The 15,252-nt window shown below is 46.7% G+C and overlaps 11 non-coding genes and 1 pseudogene across 11 annotated transcripts; all 12 read left to right on the top strand.

Annotated features, from left to right (window-relative positions):
- The first annotated feature begins 108 nt into the window (after positions 1–108).
- On the top strand, positions 109–299 carry LOC128372051 (U2 spliceosomal RNA). The gene has a single exon (XR_008322899.1). It is a non-coding gene; the product is annotated as a U2 spliceosomal RNA (small nuclear RNA).
- An 840-nt stretch (positions 300–1,139) lies between these two features.
- On the top strand, positions 1,140–1,255 carry LOC128371996 (U5 spliceosomal RNA). The gene has a single exon (XR_008322848.1). It is a non-coding gene; the product is annotated as a U5 spliceosomal RNA (small nuclear RNA).
- Positions 1,256–5,214: 3,959 nt separating this feature from the next.
- Positions 5,215–5,393, top strand: LOC128371981 (uncharacterized; annotated as a pseudogene).
- A 437-nt stretch (positions 5,394–5,830) lies between these two features.
- Positions 5,831–5,994, top strand: LOC128372035 (U1 spliceosomal RNA). The gene has a single exon (XR_008322884.1). It is a non-coding gene; the product is annotated as a U1 spliceosomal RNA (small nuclear RNA).
- Positions 5,995–6,226: 232 nt separating this feature from the next.
- LOC128372050 (U2 spliceosomal RNA) lies at positions 6,227–6,417 on the top strand. Its single transcript, XR_008322898.1, has one exon. It is a non-coding gene; the product is annotated as a U2 spliceosomal RNA (small nuclear RNA).
- Positions 6,418–7,257: 840 nt separating this feature from the next.
- On the top strand, positions 7,258–7,373 carry LOC128371994 (U5 spliceosomal RNA). Its single transcript, XR_008322846.1, has one exon. It is a non-coding gene; the product is annotated as a U5 spliceosomal RNA (small nuclear RNA).
- A 3,956-nt stretch (positions 7,374–11,329) lies between these two features.
- LOC128371973 (U2 spliceosomal RNA) lies at positions 11,330–11,511 on the top strand. The gene has a single exon (XR_008322833.1). It is a non-coding gene; the product is annotated as a U2 spliceosomal RNA (small nuclear RNA).
- Positions 11,512–11,890: 379 nt separating this feature from the next.
- LOC128371995 (U1 spliceosomal RNA) lies at positions 11,891–12,054 on the top strand. Its single transcript, XR_008322847.1, has one exon. It is a non-coding gene; the product is annotated as a U1 spliceosomal RNA (small nuclear RNA).
- A 232-nt stretch (positions 12,055–12,286) lies between these two features.
- LOC128372049 (U2 spliceosomal RNA) lies at positions 12,287–12,477 on the top strand. The gene has a single exon (XR_008322897.1). It is a non-coding gene; the product is annotated as a U2 spliceosomal RNA (small nuclear RNA).
- Positions 12,478–12,914: 437 nt separating this feature from the next.
- LOC128372034 (U1 spliceosomal RNA) lies at positions 12,915–13,078 on the top strand. The gene has a single exon (XR_008322883.1). It is a non-coding gene; the product is annotated as a U1 spliceosomal RNA (small nuclear RNA).
- Positions 13,079–13,310: 232 nt separating this feature from the next.
- On the top strand, positions 13,311–13,501 carry LOC128372048 (U2 spliceosomal RNA). Its single transcript, XR_008322896.1, has one exon. It is a non-coding gene; the product is annotated as a U2 spliceosomal RNA (small nuclear RNA).
- Positions 13,502–14,341: 840 nt separating this feature from the next.
- On the top strand, positions 14,342–14,457 carry LOC128371993 (U5 spliceosomal RNA). The gene has a single exon (XR_008322845.1). It is a non-coding gene; the product is annotated as a U5 spliceosomal RNA (small nuclear RNA).
- Positions 14,458–15,252: the final 795 nt, after the last annotated feature.

Genomic DNA, 15,252 nt, shown 5'->3' with positions numbered 1-15,252 from the left:
TTGATAGAATGCAGCTCCAAGTTACTTCCTCGCATTGGACTCTGTGACACCGTGAGCGGGACTGACGCTGCAGAGGATCACTCCTTCAACTCCGACACTTTTCCGGTCATCGCTTCTCGGCCTTTTGGCTAAGATCAAGTGTAGTATCTGTTCTTATCAGTTTAATATCTGATACGTCCCCTACCCGGGGACCATATATTAAATTGCTTTTTGGAGCAGGGAGATGGAATAGGGGCTTGCTCCGTCCACTCCACGCATCGACCCGGTATTGCAGTACCTCCAGGAACGGTGCACCCCCCTCTCTCTATGTTTAATATGAAAAAGAGGCTTAACTGAGTAGGTAGGCCGGTCTAGCAGCACTGACGAGTTTAGATCCATTTCAAGGTTGTTCAAGCACCCTTGAAAATGGGTGAAAATGATAAGTTATCTTTGTTTCCTATGAATTATTTGATACAACTTTGGCCAGGGGGATTGAGTCACAGCAGATGGCAGGTTGCCTGTCTCAAGGAGAGCAGACATGCCCCCTGCTGGATCTTCATCAGTATCTCTAATCACCTGCGTCGAATAGGGGGGAAAGTGCAGCGTGACACGGTGTGAGATTTGCACCTTGGGGCGGCACACAAAGAGGGAGATTGTGGGGGCATAAGAGGTTTGGCATGAAGGACATTCCACAGCGGGGCTTGTCATAGAGATGAGTCCACAGGGTGTGTCTGAGAGGCTCTCGGTTGTCCTGCTATGGGTCACACGAGGGGATTGATCGCTCTTTTCATGCTTCATGCAAGGGTGCTGCCCACTGCCCTCCGGACCGCACCGCGGCCAAGGGGTCATTCTTCCCACGGGGGAGTAAAAGGGAAGCAGCACCTGTCTGCCTGTGTACTTGCAGCATTTCCACATTTTGACCCTTGCTCCTCTGGAACACCCGAGTAGGACGTTAGTCCTGTGGCTGGAAAGCCTGGAGCTCTTTGCCGCATTTCACAAAATCTAAAAACATGACAAGAAAAAGTTGGCGCCTTGCTCTTGCTGCGCGGTGTAGGGGAATGGGTGTGGCCTGGGATTCCTTTCACCATGTCGGGGCTCACCGTGAAGGGGGTGACTGGGACCACTGTTGTGTTCGTCTGCTGTTGGTGAGCGGGGCGTACTTACTCGGCTTTCTCTTCATCACGTACAAGTCTTTCGCCTTTTACTAAAGACTTCCGTGGAGAGGAACACCCACGAGTTAGATCTATTTTTGGCAGGCTTTGCCGTTTGGCAGAGTCTCATTGTGTTTGTGAAAAGACAAGCGGGCGGCCTTCCTCAGTAAGACGTGTTTTTCAGTGTCCGTTTTACTTTTGCCAACAAGGATGTTGAATCCATGAAGATGTCGAGGCTGGACTTCTCCAGAAAATTGATTCAAGGTACGTTGAAATTTAAGCCAGAAGACTTAAACTGCATTTTAACATTGCCATATAACAAGGGATTTGATTTAAGCTTTCAAACTGCTGTGTTGCTCAGAGAATTTTGGATAAGATTTGAAAATGTAAAACCCCAATTTGCTGTGTTCAATGTGGAGAAACTGACTGACAATACGTTGAAAACCGTTATTGTCAGAATGTTCAATGAAACAGTGAATGCAGATGACATTTGTTTGTGGCTGGGGAGATATTGCACTGTTAAAGGCCAGGCTACGAAAGTGAGAGATGAGGACGGCATCTGGAATTGCGCTTGGAGGGTCCCCATCCAACAATGGCAGGACCCCCAAGGCTTCCAGGGCTTGAAACATCTGCCGTCTATGGTAGTTCTGGGAGAGAACAGGGGCTATATCCATTACCAGGGCCAACCCAAACTCTGCCGCAAGTGTGGTGAGCATGGGCACCTGGTTGAAGCATGTCAGCAGATCGTATGTGGAAAATGCAGAGAAATTGGACCCACTTTTGAAGAGTGCACCAATGGCAGACGATGCAATCTTTGTGGGGAAACAAACCACCTGTTCAGAGATTGCCCAAAGTCATTTGCCAACAAATTGGAGGCTGCAAAAGTCACAGAAAAGAGAAAAGATGGCGGACAGACAGAACAGTTAGGAGAGCAAATTGAAGTTGCTGGGCAGGAAAAATTCAAATCTCCCTCCAAATCCTGTGATTGGAAGAGAGGGAACAGGTGAGGAGGGAGTGAGGGAGGGGCCTGCATTTACCCCTCCAATGGAGAGTAGTCCAGAGGATGGGGTGGTGCAGGCAGAAGGCGGAGCTAGTAAGGAAGACCAACCACAGGATGATAGTGAAGATGCCTCCCTCCCCAATGCCCAGCAAACTAAGAGGCCTTTGTCTGAATTGTCCTCGGATTCTCCCATTGTGTTGGAGAAGAAGGGAAGAGTTGCGGCTCACTCAGACAGTTCATCTGTGGAGGAGCCCAGAGTCTTCCCTTCCGATTCACCCAATGAGGTTTCTTTTTTAACAATTGCTCTGCAATCGACCCCCAGGGACTCCAAATTAAATGCAACATTGCAGCAGAGGCCAACCCCCAGAGTCCCAAAGGGGAACAGAGCTCAAACCCTTCATTTTTCACCCGCAGAGATGAAGGAAGAGCTCTGTTCACAAGAAATTACCTAACTGTTTTTTAAATGTGTTTTTAACACCCTCTGAGTCTTTTAAAATGTCTTACCTGTTGTTTTTAACCATACTCATGACACTGACCTTCTCTACCATTAATGTGAGAAGTGTGAAGTCGAGAGTTAGAGCCCAGAGTGTTTTACCCTTTTTAAGTTCCTTTAAGTCAGATGTGTTTTTATTGCAGGAATGCAGCCTACCGTTTTTAAAACATTACAGACAGTGGGAGGAGATGTGGCCAAAAATGTCAATATGGAGTGGATCCAATCAAAACAAAAATGACGGAGTGGCCATTTTAATCAAAAACCCTCAAGCTCTGGTGAAGGGCAGCACTGTGGTGAGAGACAGTCGGGCACTTTTAGCACATTTGGCTTTTATGGGACAGGATTTCAACCTTTTAAATATTTACGGTTTTAACGACAAGAACGACAGGTATGACCTTTTAGAAGACTTGCAGTCCCACATGCTAGGTAGGGCACCTTTAGTTGTAGGGGGGGATTTTAACTGTATTCTAAGTAGGGAGGATAGGAGGAGAGCAGGGGAAGATTTTAAAGTAGACAAAACATCGGTTTTATTGCAGGGCATTTGTAGAGATTTTAAACTTCAGGACTGTTTTAAAATCATGCATCCCAGAGAGGAGGGCTTCACCTGGTTCAGTGGTGATGGCACCAGAGCCTCTCGCATAGATTATGTTTTTACACGGGACTGCCCACCCACCGATGCTAGATTAACTCCTGTTTTCTTCTCCGATCACCTTATGCTCTCTTGCACCCTTTCACTCTCTTCGGGCGTGACATCAGGAAGTGGTCTGTGGAAACTCAACTGCTCCCTTTTAGAAGATAGGGAGTTAGTTAGGCAGTTCAGGGAGCGGTACAAAGAGTGGCAGACCCTTCAAGACTTCTACGAAACACGTGCACACTGGTGGGAAATGGTGAAGGGAAAGACGCAGACTTTCTTTAGGCAGGCAGGTAAGAAACGAAAGAACAGGGAATACAGACGCATGATGGGACTGCAGAAACGACTACAACGTTATTTTAACCTAAACCAGATTGGCATGGATTTTAATGAGGAAATTAAGCAAGTTAAAAAAGAGATGTCAGTTTTATCAGAAATTAAAAGCAAAGGTGTCATTTTAAGGAGCAGAGAACGGGAAATAGAGGAGGGTGAAAAGTGCACACGCTATTTTTTCAGGAAAATTATGAATAAAGGGGGGGGGGGGGGGGCATTACAAAGCTGAAAAAAGAAGATGGGTGCACAACTGAAACAATGGGCGATATTAAAGAAACAATTGAAACATTTTATTCAAACCTGTACAAAGAAAAACCTGTAAAAATGGACATCATGACCGAAGTTTTAAAATTCATTGTAAAAACAGTAAACAAAAGTGTGCTTTTATCCCAGGATTTTACTTTTTTAGAGTTAAATAACTGTATGACTGGTTTTAAAAAAGGGAAGTCCCCTGGACAAGATGGACTTCCCTTGGAGTTTTATTTGACTTTTTGGGACATTTTAGCACCTGATTTGATTACTGTTTTTATGGATTTTGAACGACTTGAGCATGAGGAGTTGCAGATTTTAACTAACCACAGATCACTTGTCTCCGTTGTGCAGGAGCGGGAACCAGTGAGTCCGGTGCGCGGGCTCGCACCCGGCGAGCCCACAACAGTTTGGCGCAACGTCAACCATCCTGCTCTCCCTAACAGACTCCGGGACCTGTCATGGATGGTGGCTCATGAGATCCTCCCGGTCAGGTCCGTCATGCACTCCCGGGGCATGTCAACACACTCAACCTGCCCCCGACCTGGTTGTGGCGCGCCTGAGTCGGTGAGGCATCTGCTCTGGGAGTGCAGTGCTGCTGTAGACCAGTGGGCAACGGCCGGCTCCTTGCAATTCCCGTACTTACCAGCAAGGGAGGTCCTCACAGCACAACTAGTGCTATATGGGGTGAGCCAGCAAAAAATACCATCCAAAGACTTTGCAAAACAGTGGCTCACCCTAGCCGCCATCAAAGACGCCACATGGACCTCCAGAAACTTGCTGGTAAGAAAGCACATGCAGATCCCCCCCGTGGCTGTGATCCGAATGGCCGCAGCAACGGTCAAAACGGCCGTAGCTGCAGGCAGCAGGCCTAGGACACAGCCACAAAGAAGAATCGCCTCTGTGCCCATTCGGATGAAGGAGCCGGAGCCACACAGCAAAAGGTCACAGCAGCAGCGGCCTGGCTCTCTGGGTGAGGCAGGTGGGAAGGAGCATCAGGGAGAGGATCTCCTCTGACCACCACGACAGCATCCCGAGAGACCAAATGTTTGGGGGAGCAGAATGAGTTACCCTTGGTAGGGACTCACTGCGCTCCTGCACAAAGATAGAATTGAAAAAAAAAACCCTTTTTAACGGATGCACTCCTTTTTATGGACTTTTAATGGACACTCAATCACATAAACACCTGACATATGTTTTACAAATGAACAGCTATTTAACCTGTATTACCATTTTAGAACAATTGGTTTTATTGTTTTAAATATGGTTTTACATACTGCACATATTTATTGTAATTCATTGTATATACTATGTTCACATGTGAATATTTTATCTAAAATGTAAATCATTGTTTGAAATAATTTGAACGAGTGTCAATAAAACTTTTTCGAAAAAAAAAAAAAATCTGTTCTTATCAGTTTAATATCTGATACGTCTCCTACCCGGGGACCATATATTAAATTGCTTTTTGGAGCAGGGAGATGGAATAGGGGCTTGCTCCGTCCACTCCACGCATCGACCCGGTATTGCAGTACCTCCAGGAACGGTGCACCCCCCTCTCTCTATGTTTAATATGAAAAAGAGACTTAACTGAGTAGGTAGGCCGGTCTAGCAGCACTGACGAGTTTAGATCCATTTCAAGGTTGTTCAAGCACCCTTGAAAATGAGCAAATTATCTTTGTTTCCTATGAATTATTTTATACAACTTTAATTATTTTGCGAGCCTGATCCTAGAATTGCCCATGACTGCCAATGTACAATTGAGTAGCTATGTCAGCACTGTAGTGAGGTTGCACACTCTAGAAATCTGTGCTCATATACAGCAATCCTTTGTAATCCTTATTCATAGAGCAGGAAGCTGCATGCAAAGTTGTGACTCTGCAGATCCACAGCCTCATGCGGCGTGTGTGTGTTTGGATGATGTTTGGAAGGTGCACCATCGGTCCGGGTGCCGTGTCTGTGAAAGACGTCCTTGGCTCGGATCTGTACAACTCATACTTACCTGGCAAGGGAGATACCATGATCAAGTAGGTGGTTCACCCAGGGCGAGGCTCAACCATTGCACTCCGGTTGTGCTGACCTCTGCGAATTCCCCAAATGTGGGAATCTCGATTGCATAATTTCTGGTAGTGGGTGACTGCGTTCGCGCTCTCCCCTGATAAGTTGTTGAAAGAAAACTAAACGCTTACTGAGGTTAGAAACCAAGTGAGAAATTGGTGAATTCTCCATTGACTCGTGTAGAGACGGATGTCCTTTTGAACACAAAACGGTCGTCTTATCTTTTGATAGAATGCAGCTCCAAGTTACTTCCTCGCATTGGACTCTGTGACACCGTGAGCGGGACTGACGCTGCAGAGGATCACTCCTTCAACTCCGACACTTTTCCGGTCATCGCTTCTCGGCCTTTTGGCTAAGATCAAGTGTAGTATCTGTTCTTATCAGTTTAATATCTGATACGTCCCCTACCCGGGGACCATATATTAAATTGCTTTTTGGAGCAGGGAGATGGAATAGGGGCTTGCTCCGTCCACTCCACGCATCGACCCGGTATTGCAGTACCTCCAGGAACGGTGCACCCCCCTCTCTCTATGTTTAATATGAAAAAGAGGCTTAACTGAGTAGGTAGGCCGGTCTAGCAGCACTGACGAGTTTAGATCCATTTCAAGGTTGTTCAAGCACCCTTGAAAATGGGTGAAAATGATAAGTTATCTTTGTTTCCTATGAATTATTTGATACAACTTTGGCCAGGGGGATTGAGTCACAGCAGATGGCAGGTTGCCTGTCTCAAGGAGAGCAGACATGCCCCCTGCTGGATCTTCATCAGTATCTCTAATCACCTGCGTCGAATAGGGGGGAAAGTGCAGCGTGACACGGTGTGAGATTTGCACCTTGGGGCGGCACACAAAGAGGGAGATTGTGGGGGCATAAGAGGTTTGGCATGAAGGACATTCCACAGCGGGGCTTGTCATAGAGATGAGTCCACAGGGTGTGTCTGAGAGGCTCTCGGTTGTCCTGCTATGGGTCACACGAGGGGATTGATCGCTCTTTTCATGCTTCATGCAAGGGTGCTGCCCACTGCCCTCCGGACCGCACCGCGGCCAAGGGGTCATTCTTCCCACGGGGGAGTAAAAGGGAAGCAGCACCTGTCTGCCTGTGTACTTGCAGCATTTCCACATTTTGACCCTTGCTCCTCTGGAACACCCGAGTAGGACGTTAGTCCTGTGGCTGGAAAGCCTGGAGCTCTTTGCCGCATTTCACAAAATCTAAAAACATGACAAGAAAAAGTTGGCGCCTTGCTCTTGCTGCGCGGTGTAGGGGAATGGGTGTGGCCTGGGATTCCTTTCACCATGTCGGGGCTCACCGTGAAGGGGGTGACTGGGACCACTGTTGTGTTCGTCTGCTGTTGGTGAGCGGGGCGTACTTACTCGGCTTTCTCTTCATCACGTACAAGTCTTTCGCCTTTTACTAAAGACTTCCGTGGAGAGGAACACCCACGAGTTAGATCTATTTTTGGCAGGCTTTGCCGTTTGGCAGAGTCTCATTGTGTTTGTGAAAAGACAAGCGGGCGGCCTTCCTCAGTAAGACGTGTTTTTCAGTGTCCGTTTTACTTTTGCCAACAAGGATGTTGAATCCATGAAGATGTCGAGGCTGGACTTCTCCAGAAAATTGATTCAAGGTACGCTGAAATTTAAGCCAGAAGACTTAAACTGCATTTTAACATTGCCATATAACAAGGGATTTGATTTAAGCTTTCAAACTGCTGTGTTGCTCAGAGAATTTTGGATAAGATTTGAAAATGTAAAACCCCAATTTGCTGTGTTCAATGTGGAGAAACTGACTGACAATACGTTGAAAACCGTTATTGTCAGAATGTTCAATGAAACAGTGAATGCAGATGACATTTGTTTGTGGCTGGGGAGATATTGCACTGTTAAAGGCCAGGCTACGAAAGTGAGAGATGAGGACGGCATCTGGAATTGCGCTTGGAGGGTCCCCATCCAACAATGGCAGGACCCCCAAGGCTTCCAGGGCTTGAAACATCTGCCGTCTATGGTAGTTCTGGGAGAGAACAGGGGCTATACCCATTACCAGGGCCAACCCAAACTCTGCCGCAAGTGTGGTGAGCATGGGCACCTGGTTGAAGCATGTCAGCAGATCGTATGTGGAAAATGCAGAGAAATTGGACCCACTTTTGAAGAGTGCACCAATGGCAGACGATGCAATCTTTGTGGGGAAACAAACCACCTGTTCAGAGATTGCCCAAAGTCATTTGCCAACAAATTGAAGGCTGCAAAAGTCACAGAAAAGAGAAAAGATGGCGGACAGACAGAACAGTTAGGAGAGCAAATTGAAGTTGCTGGGCAGGAAAATTCAAATCTCCCTCCAAATCCTGTGATTGGAAGAGAGGGAACAGGTGAGGAGGGAGTGAGGGAGGGGCCTGCATTTACCCCTCCAATGGAGAGTAGTCCAGAGGATGGGGTGGTGCAGGCAGAAGGCGGAGCTAGTAAGGAAGACCAACCACAGGATGATAGTGAAGATGCCTCCCTCCCCAATGCCCAGCAAACTAAGAGGCCTTTGTCTGAATTGTCCTCGGATTCTCCCATTGTGTTGGAGAAGAAGGGAAGAGTTGCGGCTCACTCAGACAGTTCATCTGTGGAGGAGCCCAGAGTCTTCCCTTCCGATTCACCCAATGAGGTTTCTTTTTTAACAATTGCTCTGCAATCGACCCCCAGGGACTCCAAATTAAATGCAACATTGCAGCAGAGGCCAACCCCCAGAGTCCCAAAGGGGAACAGAGCTCAAACCCTTCATTTTTCACCCGCAGAGATGAAGGAAGAGCTCTGTTCACAAGAAATTACCTAACTGTTTTTTAAATGTGTTTTTAACACCCTCTGAGTCTTTTAAAATGTCTTACCTGTTGTTTTTAACCATACTCATGACACTGACCTTCTCTACCATTAATGTGAGAAGTGTGAAGTCGAGAGTTAGAGCCCAGAGTGTTTTACCCTTTTTAAGTTCCTTTAAGTCAGATGTGTTTTTATTGCAGGAATGCAGCCTACCGTTTTTAAAACATTACAGACAGTGGGAGGAGATGTGGCCAAAAATGTCAATATGGAGTGGATCCAATCAAAACAAAAATGACGGAGTGGCCATTTTAATCAAAAACCCTCAAGCTCTGGTGAAGGGCAGCACTGTGGTGAGAGACAGTCGGGCACTTTTAGCACATTTGGCTTTTATGGGACAGGATTTCAACCTTTTAAATATTTACGGTTTTAACGACAAGAACGACAGGTATGACCTTTTAGAAGACTTGCAGTCCCACATGCTAGGTAGGGCACCTTTAGTTGTAGGGGGGGATTTTAACTGTATTCTAAGTAGGGAGGATAGGAGGAGAGCAGGGGAAGATTTTAAAGTAGACAAAACATCGGTTTTATTGCAGGGCATTTGTAGAGATTTTAAACTTCAGGACTGTTTTAAAATCATGCATCCCAGAGAGGAGGGCTTCACCTGGTTCAGTGGTGATGGCACCAGAGCCTCTCGCATAGATTATGTTTTTACACGGGACTGCCCACCCACCGATGCTAGATTAACTCCTGTTTTCTTCTCCGATCACCTTATGCTCTCTTGCACCCTTTCACTCTCTTCGGGCGTGACATCAGGAAGTGGTCTGTGGAAACTCAACTGCTCCCTTTTAGAAGATAGGGAGTTAGTTAGGCAGTTCAGGGAGCGGTACAAAGAGTGGCAGACCCTTCAAGACTTCTACGAAACACGTGCACACTGGTGGGAAATGGTGAAGGGAAAGACGCAGACTTTCTTTAGGCAGGCAGGTAAGAAACGAAAGAACAGGGAATACAGACGCATGATGGGACTGCAGAAACGACTACAACGTTATTTTAACCTAAACCAGATTGGCATGGATTTTAATGAGGAAATTAAGCAAGTTAAAAAAGAGATGTCAGTTTTATCAGAAATTAAAAGCAAAGGTGTCATTTTAAGGAGCAGAGAACGGGAAATAGAGGAGGGTGAAAAGTGCACACGCTATTTTTTCAGGAAAATTATGAATAAAGGGGGGGGGGGGGGCATTACAAAGCTGAAAAAAGAAGATGGGTGCACAACTGAAACAATGGGCGATATTAAAGAAACAATTGAAACATTTTATTCAAACCTGTACAAAGAAAAACCTGTAAAAATGGACATCATGACCGAAGTTTTAAAATTCATTGTAAAAACAGTAAACAAAAGTGTGCTTTTATCCCAGGATTTTACTTTTTTAGAGTTAAATAACTGTATGACTGGTTTTAAAAAAGGGAAGTCCCCTGGACAAGATGGACTTCCCTTGGAGTTTTATTTGACTTTTTGGGACATTTTAGCACCTGATTTGATTACTGTTTTTATGGATTTTGAACGACTTGAGCATGAGGAGTTGCAGATTTTAACTAACCACAGATCACTTGTCTCCGTTGTGCAGGAGCGGGAACCAGTGAGTCCGGTGCGCGGGCTCGCACCCGGCGAGCCCACAACAGTTTGGCGCAACGTCAACCATCCTGCTCTCCCTAACAGACTCCGGGACCTGTCATGGATGGTGGCTCATGAGATCCTCCCGGTCAGGTCCGTCATGCACTCCCGGGGCATGTCAACGCACTCAACCTGCCCCCGACCTGGTTGTGGCGCGCCTGAGTCGGTGAGGCATCTGCTCTGGGAGTGCAGTGCTGCTGTAGACCAGTGGGCAACGGCCGGCTCCTTGCAATTCCCGTACTTACCAGCAAGGGAGGTCCTCACAGCACAACTAGTGCTATATGGGGTGAGCCAGCAAAAAATACCATCCAAAGACTTTGCAAAACAGTGGCTCACCCTAGCCGCCATCAAAGACGCCACATGGACCTCCAGAAACTTGCTGGTAAGAAAGCACATGCAGATCCCCCCCGTGGCTGTGATCCGAATGGCCGCAGCAACGGTCAAAACGGCCGTAGCTGCAGGCAGCAGGCCTAGGACACAGCCACAAAGAAGAATCGCCTCTGTGCCCATTCGGATGAAGGAGCCGGAGCCACACAGCAAAAGGTCACAGCAGCAGCGGCCTGGCTCTCTGGGTGAGGCAGGTGGGAAGGAGCATCAGGGAGAGGATCTCCTCTGACCACCACGACAGCATCCCGAGAGACCAAATGTTTGGGGGAGCAGAATGAGTTACCCTTGGTAGGGACTCACTGCGCTCCTGCACAAAGATAGAATTGAAAAAAAAAACCCTTTTTAACGGATGCACTCCTTTTTATGGACTTTTAATGGACACTCAATCACATAAACACCTGACATATGTTTTACAAATGAACAGCTATTTAACCTGTATTACCATTTTAGAACAATTGGTTTTATTGTTTTAAATATGGTTTTACATACTGCACATATTTATTGTAATTCATTGTATATACTATGTTCACATGTGAATATTTTATCTAAAATGTAAATCATTGTTTGAAATAATTTGAACGAGTGTCAATAAAACTTTTTCGAAAAAAAAAAAAAAAAATCTGTTCTTATCAGTTTAATATCTGATACGTCCCCTACCCGGGGACCATATATTAAATTGCTTTTTGGAGCAGGGAGATGGAATAGGGGCTTGCTCCGTCCACTCCATGCATCGACCCGGTATTGCAGTACCTCCAGGAACGGTGCACTCCCCTCTCTCTATGTTTAATATGAAAAAGAGACTTAACTGAGTAGGTAGGCCGGTCTAGCAGCACTGACGAGTTTAGATCCATTTCAAGGTTGTTCAAGCACCCTTGAAAATGAGCAAATTATCTTGACTCATGACTGCCAATGTACAATTGAGTAGCTATGTCAGCACTGTAGTGAGGTTGCACACTCTAGAAATCTGTGCTCATATACAGCAATCCTTTGTAATCCTTATTCATAGAGCAGGAAGCTGCATGCAAAGTTGTGACTCTGCAGATCCACAGCCTCATGCGGCGTGTGTGTGTTTGGATGATGTTTGGAAGGTGCACCATCGGTCCGGGTGCCGTGTCTGTGAAAGACTTCCTTGGCTCGGATCTGTACAACTCATACTTACCTGGCAAGGGAGATACCATGATCAAGAAGGTGGTTCACCCAGGGCGAGGCTCAACCATTGCACTCCGGTTGTGCTGACCTCTGCGAATTCCCCAAATGTGGGAATCTCGATTGCATAATTTCTGGTAGTGGGGGACTGCGTTCGCGCTCTCCCCTGATAAGTTGTTGAAAGAAAACTAAACGCTTACTGAGGTTAGAAACCAAGTGAGAAATTGGTGAATTCTCCATTGACTCGTGTAGAGACGGATGTCCTTTTGAACACAAAACGGTCGTCTTATCTTTTGATAGAATGCAGCTCCAAGTTACTTCCTCGCATTGGACTCTGTGACACCGTGAGCGGGACTGACGCTGCAGAGGATCACTCCTTCAACTCCGACACTTTTCCGGTCATCGCTTCTCGGCCTTTTGGCTAAGATCAAGTGTAGTATCTGTTCTTATCAGTTTAATATCTGATACGTCCCCTACCCGGGGACCATATATTAAATTGCTTTTTGGAGCAGGGAGATGGAATAGGGGCTTGCTCCGTCCACTCCACGCATCGACCCGGTATTGCAGTACCTCCAGGAACGGTGCACCCCCCTCTCTCTATGTTTAATATGAAAAAGAGACTTAACTGAGTAGGTAGGCCGGTCTAGCAGCACTGACGAGTTTAGATCCATTTCAAGGTTGTTCAAGCACCCTTGAAAATGAGCAAATTATCTTTGTTTCCTATGAATTATTTTATACAACTTTAATTATTTTGCGAGCCTGATCCTAGAATTGCCCATGACTGCCAATGTACAATTGAGTAGCTATGTCAGCACTGTAGTGAGGTTGCACACTCTAGAAATCTGTGCTCATATACAGCAATCCTTTGTAATCCTTATTCATAGAGCAGGAAGCTGCATGCAAAGTTGTGACTCTGCAGATCCACAGCCTCATGCGGCGTGTGTGTGTTTGGATGATGTTTGGAAGGTGCACCATCGGTCCGGGTGCCGTGTCTGTGAAAGACGTCCTTGGCTCGGATCTGTACAACTCATACTTACCTGGCAAGGGAGATACCATGATCAAGTAGGTGGTTCACCCAGGGCGAGGCTCAACCATTGCACTCCGGTTGTGCTGACCTCTGCGAATTCCCCAAATGTGGGAATCTCGATTGCATAATTTCTGGTAGTGGGTGACTGCGTTCGCGCTCTCCCCTGATAAGTTGTTGAAAGAAAACTAAACGCTTACTGAGGTTAGAAACCAAGTGAGAAATTGGTGAATTCTCCATTGACTCGTGTAGAGACGGATGTCCTTTTGAACACAAAACGGTCGTCTTATCTTTTGATAGAATGCAGCTCCAAGTTACTTCCTCGCATTGGACTCTGTGACACCGTGAGCGGGACTGACGCTGCAGAGGATCACTCCTTCAACTCCGACACTTTTCCGGTCATCGCTTCTCGGCCTTTTGGCTAAGATCAAGTGTAGTATCTGTTCTTATCAGTTTAATATCTGATACGTCCCCTACCCGGGGACCATATATTAAATTGCTTTTTGGAGCAGGGAGATGGAATAGGGGCTTGCTCCGTCCACTCCACGCATCGACCCGGTATTGCAGTACCTCCAGGAACGGTGCACCCCCCTCTCTCTATGTTTAATATGAAAAAGAGGCTTAACTGAGTAGGTAGGCCGGTCTAGCAGCACTGACGAGTTTAGATCCATTTCAAGGTTGTTCAAGCACCCTTGAAAATGGGTGAAAATGATAAGTTATCTTTGTTTCCTATGAATTATTTGATACAACTTTGGCCAGGGGGATTGAGTCACAGCAGATGGCAGGTTGCCTGTCTCAAGGAGAGCAGACATGCCCCCTGCTGGATCTTCATCAGTATCTCTAATCACCTGCGTCGAATAGGGGGGAAAGTGCAGCGTGACACGGTGTGAGATTTGCACCTTGGGGCGGCACACAAAGAGGGAGATTGTGGGGGCATAAGAGGTTTGGCATGAAGGACATTCCACAGCGGGGCTTGTCATAGAGATGAGTCCACAGGGTGTGTCTGAGAGGCTCTCGGTTGTCCTGCTATGGGTCACACGAGGGGATTGATCGCTCTTTTCATGCTTCATGCAAGGGTGCTGCCCACTGCCCTCCGGACCGCACCGCGGCCAAGGGGTCATTCTTCCCACGGGGGAGTAAAAGGGAAGCAGCACCTGTCTGCCTGTGTACTTGCAGCATTTCCACATTTTGACCCTTGCTCCTCTGGAACACCCGAGTAGGACGTTAGTCCTGTGGCTGGAAAGCCTGGAGCTCTTTGCCGCATTTCACAAAATCTAAAAACATGACAAGAAAAAGTTGGCGCCTTGCTCTTGCTGCGCGGTGTAGGGGAATGGGTGTGGCCTGGGATTCCTTTCACCATGTCGGGGCTCACCGTGAAGGGGGTGACTGGGACCACTGTTGTGTTCGTCTGCTGTTGGTGAGCGGGGCGTACTTACTCGGCTTTCTCTTCATCACGTACAAGTCTTTCGCCTTTTACTAAAGACTTCCGTGGAGAGGAACACCCACGAGTTAGATCTATTTTTGGCAGGCTTTGCCGTTTGGCAGAGTCTCATTGTGTTTGTGAAAAGACAAGCGGGCGGCCTTCCTCAGTAAGACGTGTTTTTCAGTGTCCGTTTTACTTTTGCCAACAAGGATGTTGAATCCATGAAGATGTCGAGGCTGGACTTCTCCAGAAAATTGATTCAAGGTACGCTGAAATTTAAGCCAGAAGACTTAAACTGCATTTTAACATTGCCATATAACAAGGGATTTGATTTAAGCTTTCAAACTGCTGTGTTGCTCAGAGAATTTTGGATAAGATTTGAAAATGTAAAACCCCAATTTGCTGTGTTCAATGTGGAGAAACTGACTGACAATACGTTGAAAACCGTTATTGTCAGAATGTTCAATGAAACAGTGAATGCAGATGACATTTGTTTGTGGCTGGGGAGATATTGCACTGTTAAAGGCCAGGCTACGAAAGTGAGAGATGAGGACGGCATCTGGAATTGCGCTTGGAGGGTCCCCATCCAACAATGGCAGGACCCCCAAGGCTTCCAGGGCTTGAAACATCTGCCGTCTATGGTAGTTCTGGGAGAGAACAGGGGCTATACCCATTACCAGGGCCAACCCAAACTCTGCCGCAAGTGTGGTGAGCATGGGCACCTGGTTGAAGCATGTCAGCAGATCGTATGTGGAAAATGCAGAGAAATTGGACCCACTTTTGAAGAGTGCACCAATGGCAGACGATGCAATCTTTGTGGGGAAACAAACCACCTGTTCAGAGATTGCCCAAAGTCATTTGCCAACAAATTGAAGGCTGCAAAAGTCACAGAAAAGAGAAAAGATGGCGGACAGACAGAA

The sequence above is a fragment of the Scomber japonicus genome, chromosome 13, assembly GCF_027409825.1.
Source record: "Scomber japonicus isolate fScoJap1 chromosome 13, fScoJap1.pri, whole genome shotgun sequence".
In the NCBI taxonomy this organism is placed as follows: domain Eukaryota; kingdom Metazoa; phylum Chordata; class Actinopteri; order Scombriformes; family Scombridae; genus Scomber; species Scomber japonicus.
This window is presented reverse-complemented; position numbering and strand designations above follow the sequence as displayed.